At 38.9% G+C, this 12,417-nt stretch overlaps 1 protein-coding gene across 1 annotated transcript in view; it reads right to left on the bottom strand.

Annotated features, from left to right (window-relative positions):
• drd2a (dopamine receptor D2a) overlaps nucleotides 1-12,417 on the bottom strand; it is a 33,403-nt gene that overhangs the window by 20,135 nt on the left and 851 nt on the right. The window lies entirely within an intron of this gene.

Raw genomic sequence — 12,417 nt, 5'->3', positions numbered from 1 at the left:
AAAAGCAAAGAAGCTTAGCTTAACAGCCATGCAGCTTAGAGGGCACAGTGAAATGAAATATTAAGTTATTAAATGGATATTTAACTATCTACTCATTACTTACGTATTACAAAAACATGTCACCTCAATCTACTCGACAAACACCAAGCAAACTGCTCTAAAACTGCTAATACAGCCACTGTGAAATGGATATTGAGCGGATGCAAACATTAGTCACAGTGATTGGTTTGAGATAAACACTAAATGGTTAATATCAGACTCCTACCACACTGCGTCTACATCTTGATCCAAGAACAGGCTGAGACCACGTTGGTCTGGGCATTACAATCAGAAGGAATTCACTTACATCCTCTGATGATTATTTCAAAGCTTCTCCAAAATCTTTTAATACTTTTCCAACTAAAGTGTTAGACATTGTATCACAAAGTATTTCGTATTTTATGTTCAATTTTCCTTGTTGTTCATACATTATGATTTATATTGCACTTCAAAAAAAAAAAAGGTATTTTTTTCATGCACAATTACTGCATAAATATACCACTGTAAACAGCTGGTCCTATCCAAGCTGAGTATCATGCCCATCCCCCACCTCCCCATATTGTTGCTGTCAATTGCTTGATACACATGTGATACGCAAATTCAATTTAATTAAATAATAACTTTGATGAACATAATGGTGCTGCAGATCAATACAAATTTCTTTGTAATTATGTTGCTGGCTGCTTCTATTTCCTGCTTTGAAAACACATCTTTCTCATTGAACAAACATATGCACTTTGTGAATCTCAAACAAAGAAGACGGGGCAATAAACAAGGTAAGTGTCACACAACAACAGAGATCATTTTTGTAGTCCATTATTATGTATTATCTTTTGAAGCGCTCCAGTAATTAGCCACCGTCTTGCTGCTTTTGTGAAAATGTGACTCTTAAATCTAAAATGTGTCTATTGTTTTAGTCACGTCTATTTCGGGCCACAGTGAGCAGTGCCAGACACCTGTCAGCAGCGTTGCAATCCTCTGTACTATTATCCTCTCAGCTCAGAAACTGCAGCTGTGTCGTGGTGAGTGTAAATAAGAACAGCAGTCAATAAGTTGCATGAAAGAAAAGTCTCACACACAAGCTCAAATACATAAAATGACCATGATACGACTGGGAGCTTTAACTTCAAAGTGGAGTTTACAATCACAGATAGAAACTGAAGTCGGCCAGTGGGTGTTCTGCATTACACAAACCTGGCAGCAAGCAAAGTAAACAAAGTGTGAAAGCAAGGCTAAAAAAGTATGGAATGGACTATAATAGTTGAAATTATGTGAAACATATTGCACCCGTTGCATCAGTTATTTGATGTGTAATAGAAGTGTTAGTGTGTGCTTTAATGATTTTGGCTTCAAATGATGGATCTTTTTCGGGCATTGTGTGTTTGTGTATTGGAGATCAGTGCTGCCAGTAAAGTGGAGAAGAGAAAAGAAAGTAAAGTCATAAAATGTGTATGACAATCTGACAGATAATAAAATGCACTTTCCATCTTAAATAATGGTTTAACCTCATGTTCACTAGCTTACATTTAAAAACAGAAGTACATATTTGAGTGCCCAATAATACATGTACGTGCACTGATTAAAGTGACATAAGTGAGCTACTTTATGTTCACTTCTAATCCAATTTTAATTCAAGTTCCACAATTTTAATGTATTGCTTTTTGTTCTGAGTCTAATTAACACACTGATGGAAAGGTTGCAATGTGTCTTGTTCACTCTCTTGGGAAAAGCAAGACTGCAGCCCAGACTCTTGTTTTTCAACAGTGGATGTCACTGTAATAAAACACCACAAGAATATTTACGATGGGAAATTTGTGTTTGTTCATAAGAAGGGCAGTCTGGGTGGCAAGCATTTCACACTTGTGCAGATAAGCCATCTGAAACAGCTACAGGAAATATCTGCAATAGTCTTATCTAAGTTTCAATACTGGTGTGTTACGCACTTTGGTTTGGAAAGTACACTGGGTAGATAATAAAAACGAATTACTTTGTACGAGAAAGTGCATAAATACAAAATGTTCTAAAAGCTTTGTAGGCTGTAACAGGAACACTTGGATGGTTTTTAGAAAAACATGTTTGCTTTCTTACTTAATTGAAAATAACACTGGACAAGAAGGTGGTGGTAATGCATCAACAGACGGAGGTGCTAATGCACCAAAACTGTTCGCCCACCGCCAAAAGACCTGCTTTACGGACCAAATTTGGAATTAATGCAGGTTAAATAAAGTTTCCACTGCAACTACAATATTCCTTTACTGCACTTCTTTTCTTCACCCACTGCATAATAATAAAAATGTATGTAGAGATGAATTACATTTGTATACTGATCTGTTTTGAGTTGTCCTGATTTGCACATTGTTTAAGTGGTAAAACATGTACTCTATTTTTTCTTTGATTGGTGACTGGGAATGGATGGTTAGGATGATGTTTTACAAAAAAAGAAGAGCTCAGAGCAGCTCATTAAAAAAAAAAAAAAACTTTAATCTGTGTGAATTAAACTTTGAACTAGCTATTGGGAAGTGTGAATTTGCACAAACGTGTTAGCTGACTTCCTTATTGGAGTTACAGGTTACATCAGAAGTTGGTTAGGTTTAAGGCTGGAACATCGAGTGTGAGAAAACCGGTCTTGAACGCTACTATAACAGAGTTGAAGTGAGTGTAAGTGGCTCTATCCCACTCTAAATTGGTCATATTCAACATTTAGTCCTTGTCAACATGGATCCTGACTGGGTCACTGGGACAGCTTTAACCCTAGTCTTTTGGCTTTAGGTTTATCATCTACACTTTAGTATGCTGCCATCAATTGCATGTTAAGGATCAACTTTAAATGGTTCTTGATGTTTTTTGACTAATATAGAAGTCACCGGCTGGAAATGAAACACCTGCTCATATGTGAAGTCAAAGCCTCATAGTTTAAAAAGTTACAATAATCTTCAAGCAGTAAATATACGACATCATATGTTCCAGACGAAAGGGAAAGCTCAACAGACATAGCAACAGCAATTAAGGGGGGTGGGCCTTAGCGAATGGTCAATTACAACACCAAAATTATTAGAGTTAAGGCTACGGAGCCAATTTATCATGTAGCCAAGACCTTTGAAATGCTACATGCCATCACTGGGCACAGGCACTCTTTAAAATGGTGACTCACAATGCACAATGCAAATGTATTTATGCCCCTATTACAGAGACAGTGATTTGTGTGCAGTGGAAGCACTATCATTCTAGAAAATGCTCTTTTTCTTATTCTCATACACACAGTACAACCACTATTCAGAGACCCACCAAGATTAAATATTACAAGCACACAGAGAGCGGTTCAAGCTATAACATACTCTGTCCTATATGAAGGTTTTACATTATTAAACTGATGGATCGCCGAGCAGCAGCTATAGTGTAGATGCAGCTGTCATCATTAAGCACTTAAATAGTGCCGTAGCCAGCCAGGAGACCTCTGAATTGTAGGCAGTTGACCTGTCCTGGATATAATCCTTAAATAGCCTGACCTCACTTTCTACCCACAATCCCTCAGTCTCACATCTAACCAAACACTCTTATTCCCAGGTGACCCCAGCACTGATCTATGAAAGCAGGAGGCATTATCTGACTATCCTGGATTTCCACAGTAGTGACAAAGCTTTTCTCTGCAGACGGGTGAGCTCCCTGGCCTCAACAAAAGCAGATAAGAAGCACAAGTGAGAGTGTTTTTCTTGTACAAAGTAACTACATGTCTTCCATGTAGGGTTTGGCTGCTTTCTGTCTTTCATCAGATAAAGTTAAGACTTATTTTTCGAAGAGGAAATAGCCAATGTTGGCAATATCTGACAAGTACTTACAAAAGCAATGACAGGTTGAATCTTCTGATTCGAAAACATGAGTGTAACAACAGTATGACTTTATTAGGTGCACTTTGTTAAGATATAGTTTACTATCCGCCATGCTATCATTTAAGATTACAGCAAGCAAGTTCTGGTGTAATCATTCAGTATTAATGGGACACATAAAATAATTGGAAGAACAAAATAGGCATGACTTTACCCAGTAATTGTAAGCATCTTCTAATAAAAAATGGTTTAACCATAATTAACCTCCTTAGACCCGAACTCTTGCATGGCGTGCATTTTTAATTTCTCTTTGCTATTTAGGCTGATTGGGACCTGAGAAAAATGATGTCCACATATGAGGACATTAGTTTTAAATTTCAATTACTGAGTGGCAGTATAATATCCTCATATGTGGTCACCAGGCCCTTGTTGAGAAAAAGTTAGTATTGTGGTCTAGAGAACCCAAAATGTGAGGTCCACATATGTGGACGCCAGGTCCTAGGAGGTTAACTTATAATAGAACACAAATTGTTCTTGTATTGCTTTCCTGTTTTAATTAGTAAAAATTTACAGGATTATTTTGAGCTGTGATCTTGTTAAATGCTGCCACTATATAGTGGCAATGGTACTCTAACATTAGCTGCTTTTAAACTGATTTGTAATTACTGTCCAATCTCCCATAACATTTTCAGTGGTTTGTGAACTGGCATCAGAAGAGGAAAACTAATAATCAGGTACATTGCTTGTTGCTGTTGAGTGCTAATCTCATCCAATCATGCAGCAACAATGCAGTCATCAGTTTATTAAACCATGCAATAAACTGCACTGTTAATCTTTACATGAGCCCCATTTAATCAACAATTTGCTTGTGTTGAATCACTGTTATTCTCTATTGACTGAAATCCCTCAAACACACAGAAATACACACACATGCATACATGTTTTAAAATAGCATGTATACAATAATATATATATATGTATATATATATATATATATATACATCCCATTAGTGTTGTTTTGCTCTATTTTCTCTCTGTTCCCTTTACAGTCGTGAACATTGATAGAAATGCTGTGACACCAATATGAAATGTGTTTCAAAAATCTATTTCAAAGTGTAATTACTCTAAGTGAAACCAATTGTCTGAGTGTCTACTAATAATGCATCCATGTGTCAAATTTGAGTTTATATATTTGCCAAATTGATTATGCCAATGATTCACACTTGATTTTCTCATAAATCTGTTTGTTTGAAAAGGAAACAGGCATATGCAGCTCTAATGGTACAGATATGGTATTTAGTTTTGAGACCCTTCTCCAGCCTCTGCAACATTCAATCTTTTCCCTAATTCCCAATATCAGCGTATGCAAAGGGGAAGCAAAAGCTCACGCTGATACCACTTTATCAATACTGTCAAAGTGTTTGATTCTACTGCGCGATACCCTTCATCCTAATTAGTTTTCTAACTGCCACAACCCTCTTAGTTGCCAGGTCAAAATCATTGATGCTGGCAAAGTCAATGACTATCTTGTGAGTTCCCTTTCTCGGAAAATAGCTCCCTTTTGTTGCTGTAAGAGTGAAGAAGCAAGTCATCACAACTGTGAAGCCACTTTCTGTGTAGGTGGTAGCTGCTATGACTTTTACTGTGCTGAAAATAAACCTGCTCATTCAGAGTAGCAATTACTGTGTCATCATCCTTCTGTTGTAATTATGCCTCCCTCTCTCTCTGCAATTACCATTATGGAAGATTTTCTTGTAACAACCATAAAGGTGCATTCTGTTTAGTTTGGCACCCTTCTGAGATGAGTGCAATAAATAGTTAACGTTACAAAAAATGTAAACATGAGGCCTGCTTAATAAAAGATATAATGTATACTGCGTTTTCCTGGCTCCTTCCTTGTTTAGAGGAGGACCAGCGAATCTCACAGGCACAGTCTGTTGTGTCTTAACAAATAATGATCAACAACCGCAGTACCTGAAGTGTTGCAGTTTCTATAATCTATATTTTCAGAGAGTATGCACCTGATAAACACTCTATATTAAGAAGACAAACTGCAAGTTGTCTCAGGATACTGAACTACCTGACTTGACTTATATAAGAGAACAACACTCAAGTCATTTAGTTGACTGACATATGCAATAACCTACATCACTGGAAATGGTATTCAGAGAACAAATTTTAACACTCACTTTTCATTGTTGAGATGCTGTCAGAAAGAGGTGAAAACAACTGAAATACTGGAGACTATCCAGGAAGTTTCAAGTCATATAGAGAGAAAGGCAGGGAGGGACTTGAAAGGCTAAATATAAAAGGCAATGATGCATCATGCTCAAAGACGAAAAACGCTCAGGGCACAAATTCTTCTTATGCATCAATGTTATTGATACACTAAGACATAAAGGTAATTGTAGTGGTAATTTCAGCTATTACCTACTCAATTCAAGCCATAAGGGTAAAAATGGTAGAGCATTCAGCCACTGGAAACGGAGGAGAGGGAGGTTGGTAACAAGCCTCCATCGACCTCATTAGATTGTGGGGAAGCTTCAACCTAACAACCGGTCGCGTCTCTTGTGAGGCCACACACACACGCACGCACGCACGCACGCACGCACGCACGCACACACGCACACACACACCTCTAGATGCTTTTCCATTACATTGCATGAAACATACACGAAGGAGCAGATGCAGATGTGTGCACACAAAGAGCTACACACAACAACTCTGGCCCTGCTTTTTCCTGACACACCTTGCCTGTTCAACAGAGGCTTGAAAGCCCCTGGTAAATCAAGTGCTACTGTAGGCCCAACTGTACCTGTCTGCCACTGTGTTTAAAATAGGTGAGGTAAGTAAGACAGAGGTTTTTTTTCCCCCTCTCCTGATCCCTGCCTCAGCTGTACTGCACAGTCATCTGAGGCAGTTTATAATCCTGCATATCCCCACACTATACTGGGTGGTGCTTTTGGTTTTGGTGGGATCACAGAGCAGCTAGGCAGGCAGATTCTTTGCACTAGCGATAAGCTGATAAATACACCAAAGTATGGAGAATGTGATATCTGTGTCTTTCTGTAATAGACTTCCATAGCTGTAGTATCGATGTAAGCTAAACATACAAACAGCCTCATCATAACCTGCTGTCATGGAAGAGATTATCTGTTACATGACCAGACTTCACAGCCCTCAGTCCTGAAAATGATTGGGTTAAAAAGTAGCAGAAATTGGTCACTTTACAAAATATTCTCATCAATGACCAGTTTTAGTATCTCTGTCAGTATCACTACTTTGCACATGCAAATGCTGGGGCCTATGATAGCATGCAACAAATGAATAGGACATAATGAAATACGTAAGTGCTTTTCTGAAGTGAAAATGGGATGTTGGAGGATGAAATTTGTATGTGTGAGATTTCCTGCGCATATTGTAAGCCAGCTCCAGTTCTGCAGCCTCAAAAATCATCAGACCACAGGTGGCCTTGAGATGCAACAAGTGTTACCGGCAAAAAGATCACATGGCCGGATGGATTAGTAGTGAAAACACGAACCACAACAATGTCTCAAGGTTGTCACTTTTACCATGTATGTGAAAGAGATATATGCTGCTCTGTGATCAATGAGAGGTGTGCAAGAGAGGACAACCTGTCACCGGCCTCTTTCTAGAAAAAAAACAAGATACTAAATTTTTGTTTATCAAAAATTTTTCTTCATCTGTCCATTGCACCACACATGATGCTCATATCGAGCTACTTCACTATAAATAATACAGCAGCTAACCAGTGTGGGTATGACCAAACAAAATCCCCACATCGTTAGAAACAACTACCTATTGCAGACAGTGAGCAAAGTGATTATTCTACTGGAGTCATGTTTCTGGCCACCTGAAACATTTAAGTCTAATATTCACAACTTCCTTTTTTTTCTTCTTACCCCTGCTTTGTCTTATAAATTATTGGTTAACATTTCAAGATCCTAACCTACATTACCAGCCACTAGTTACCTTTGTTTCTCTGCCTTTCAACCCGGGTAGGTAGTGTACACTCGTCTTATCTGATCTTGGCTGCGGGAAATGGCTTCCTATGGTTTTGTGTTGGTGGTTCATGAGAGCCATTGGCAAGCAATCACACAGTCTAAACTGAAACAGAGCTGAAACAATGAGTTGAAAGTGGCTGCAAGCATAATGTAACCACAGGGTTGGCTGTTAATTCTCAGTGGGTTTAGCACTATAACCAACTATTTACATAACCAGGACTATTCAATCTGTTAAGTACTGCACACTTATAGTAGCTCACTTGTTTACTTTATTGAAAATCTTGCTTCTGATTGTTTCAAAGCTGTGTTGTTTTTTTTTCTTTGGGGGGGGGGGGGGGCTTTGCTATTTTCAGAGATTAGCAGTTGCTTCAAAAGTATTGAACATTAATTTATCAAAGATAAGACCAAAAGGTCATAGAGACAGGAGGATCTGTGCTTGCTTTGTTCACCAAACAAAAGACTCCCAGACTCTTGAGGTAAATGTCAAGGAAGCTGCCACTGAGAGGCTGTACAACCCCAGCTTTTATTTGGCACTTGACACAAGAGGTTGAAAAAAGATTGTTCAAAGTGACGCATGAGTCATGCCAAGCTCGACTCTGACTCATCACCCCTCTTCATCTCACTTTCACCCTTTAATTTTTGGCTTTTTTAAGGATTAGATACAAAGCCAGAAGAAGAACTTTTGAGGGAGTAAATCATTTTTCTTTCCACACCTTGAAGGTCTGTGTGTGTGAGACACCATCTGCTGGAGCTGGAATGATCTGGAACTAGTGGTACTCATTTGAAGTCTACTGGGAGATACTCTTGAATGGACCACACAGTCCTGTTTCAGGGTATTCAGACCAAACACACTGTGCAGCAAGATAATTGGGAAGAAATTTCATTTCTCCTGGGAAATTCTGTTCTTTCTTTCTACTTTTGCTATTAATCCTCATTCCTTTTCCTCTGTCATCCTGTTAATCGCTGCACAATGTCTTTCACACCACTGGTCCAGATTGTTCACTGGAACAGTCAGAGAATTCCCATGTGGGCCTGGAAGTAGTTTTTAAGCCATTTACCTCTGATATTTTATCAAGCTCTACAAGAGCCAAAGCCAATTTGGACTTTCCCTGTCCAGTGACATTGATTGTACATGCATGTCTGTATGCAGTGCTACAGTGCACATGTGCACGACTGTACAAAGGGGTGCCTGATATCCTCAGAGAGCGTAGCCTAACTGTAGCTTAAGCACTTTTACACCTCTCAGGGGAATATTGTGTGTGTGTGTGTGTGTGTGTGTGTGTGTGTGTGTGTGTGTGTGTCTGTATTTGTATATATGTGTGTGCAGCTTGGCAGCAGATCAGGGAGATAGTCATGGAAAGGTTCACTGTTCTTTCTACGCACACAGATGTTTTGACTGCCTGTTGCTCAAGCTTCAAAAGACCCAGACTGATGGGCTGTTTTATATTCTCGAAAATGTGTGAGGATGCATTTCCACCCAGCCAAGCATTAGGTGTATACATGTTATTTTGGTACTTTTTGCAACTTTGTATGTTTGCAAAACACTTCACAAGACTTTGTGAAGGCGTTAGTGATATTCAAATTATACAAACTGCACTGTAAAGGCAGTGAACACAGTACTGTGTGTGTGTGTACGCGTCGCCATGTAACTACTGTAGGCCCTCAAAAACAAAATATGTTTGACAGCAAATATAATTATTGTTAAAAAAAAGAATATCCAGTGAAACACAACAACAAACGGCGCACACTCATTAAGGGTCACAATTGTTACTAATAATGCATCACACTGTTTACATATAACGCATGGATCAATATGTCACATGGACACACCATTAATGTACAGACGCACCAACCAGCTGACATAACTTTCTCAGCATATAACTCTAACCTGGAACATAACCAGATCATGGTGGATCTCCTATTGGCTTTTGGACCTAATTGGCTCCTCCATCCTTTCAGTGATGGTGCTGCTCCCTAGAGTGTTGACGTATTTGACTTACTGAGGAATGGGTTTCAGGGGAGAGAGAATGTGGGCCAGTCGGATACATTCACAGAGATCCAATACAATTAAATGATTTTCCTGTCAAAACACAATGGGGCTGCTGACCCGGATGACCACCGTACATATAATGTAAAATATATACAGGAGCAGATGTGGCGTTGCTGGTCTGTCATATGAGCCTTGTGCGTTTATTACGAAGACGTACAAGAATTCCACTGCTGGTTACAGGGGTTGATGTTTACACTGTTCGTAAATTGGAAGCCATTTTGAGCATCCAGTTCTGCTGTAAAGTTAAACTATTTATATTTCATCTTAGCTCGCTTACATTTCAGACTGGACCACACGCAAAGGTCACAGTAGCTCCCGTGCCCACTCCTTTGTTGTTTTTGTTTATTCTGTTCCAACATGAGCTTTTCTTTTCTGCCTAAATTGACACATCTACGAGAAACATCTACTGCTTCTTAACATTCTGGCTCTGGTGTAAGAGCCGCGTAGTCCATGCAACATGATTAGAAGGTGTTTGTGGACCTTGACAACTATGTGGTTTAACTTTTTCTCATAGCAAAATTATCACAAATAATCATGTCAATATCAAAGTACACAAGGCACTAATCAACTTCTTTTAAGCCAGGCCAGAGTATACTCCTCTCCCAAGTGTGCAATGCTCGTCTGCTCCTCTATAAAGAATGAAATGAAAGGACTGTGACACTCCCAAGAGTTTTTTTTCCTTCTTTTTTTGTACATTGTGTAGCTTTTTTTTTAAAAGTATTTTATAAAACTGGCAGCACTCCTTTAATGAAAAGAAAGATACTGTATGCGTTATGGTTTCCACTTTTTGCAAAAATCTGACCGCACTAGCACCACCCCACTTCAGTGCATGATACACATAAATGAGGTTTTAATTTCACAACCTGGATCAAATTTTGGGCACCAGAACCCTGTAAACAAATAACTTTTGTCAGGGTACGTGATTTGATTTAATAAGCACAGACTGTGACACTGTGTTGTTTTTGTTGAATGCATGTCACCTCTCGGGGGAGCAGCGTGTTGAATTGAAATGTCAGTATTGACCGACCAGCTGCATCAAGTGATTTGGCTTTAAACCTCTTAACTATTGGGCTAATACTATGCCTTATCCTCTTAAACACTGTTTACCACCTTAATGTGAATAACCTTATGTAAGCCAATCTCTCACAGTGTAAAGTCCTTGTCTCCAGATATTAATTCAAATAATTAATCCTGAGATGAATATCTGTTTTTAAATGGACAATTGTCTGGAAGCATCCAGGAGGCTTGAATCAGTGAAGCTGTCTTTGCACAGCTGAGCTTGCCAGTCTTGCATTAGGCAGCTCTGTTGAGGCTGGTTTCCACACAATACGGTGCGACAGATTAGAGACAGGGAGGTGTAGAATCCATATGAATGAACAATGTGTCAGAAGACTGTCACTGGATAGACAGCAGATTGACACAAGATCAAATCTGAGCAGATTATCTTGGTATTTCACAAAAGACACTTTCACTTTGGATTAGCTGATGAGTTTCTTCTATTACTTAAGTATTCAAATTGTTAATTCTGCACAAGTGGAGTTGACATAACCAATTTACCTTGTCAAATAAAGCCTGGGAAAGTGACATTTTTAGTGACAGCACCTATTTGGCAGTCAGGTATTTTGACCAGGGCTGAGCTATCAACAGAACTATAGCTGCTGGTTTACAGAGCAGCTACTGACCAAATGTCAAAGTAATTCTTATATTGTTTATCTGAGGTATCAGTTATTGGTTTGGTAATATTTTGCAGAAGCCTATCATATTTTTTTTTTTTTAAAATCTTTTCCCTTTTGTCTTCAGTTATTAGTGATTCATCTGACTCGTTAAAGGGTACTAACTGTAGCAAATCACCATCATCTTCTTCATTGGCTGTCATATGTTATCTTAACAATCACAAATTTACCAAAACATTGCATAATGAACGTGCAAAAAAAAAGAGAGAAAAAAAATACTGTAAATCTGTGGTAGAGTTTGGAGGGACCAAATGCATATATCTTAACATATTATTTAAAAAAAACAGTGCAGCAAAATCAGACTACATATACAAGCCATTAAAATACCTGAATCATAAAAACGTCACTACAAATTCTGTTACACCAAGTACCACAGACACGTTGTAAACCCAGGCAGGTTTATCAACAGTGCAGTATTTCATGTGTTTTGCCTGCTGTTGTCAACTTGTTAAAGCTGCTCAGCGGGTGTTGGTAGGACACAGGACGGGCTGTGCAGCCGAGCAGCAGTCACCTGCCCTGCACGAAGCTGTGTCGAGCCGCGCTGCCTCTGGAGAACCCAGCACTAATTACAAACTGGTACAAGGTACAAACAGATCTGAAATCTCTGGGCAGGAAAGGACAGTTTGACACAGGCACACTGCCACGCTCAAGAATTAAACTACAGCTCACTTAGAGCACTTTTCTTGGGCTGGATTACGGCGGAGAGCAAATGTTTGCTTTCAGTTTTTTTTAAACATTGAAAGCCA

This window comes from Seriola aureovittata, chromosome 4, assembly GCF_021018895.1.
Source record: "Seriola aureovittata isolate HTS-2021-v1 ecotype China chromosome 4, ASM2101889v1, whole genome shotgun sequence".
Lineage (NCBI taxonomy): Eukaryota > Metazoa > Chordata > Actinopteri > Carangiformes > Carangidae > Seriola > Seriola aureovittata.
The sequence above is the reverse complement of the archived record's forward strand: the minus strand, read 5'-3'. Positions and strand labels throughout refer to the sequence as shown.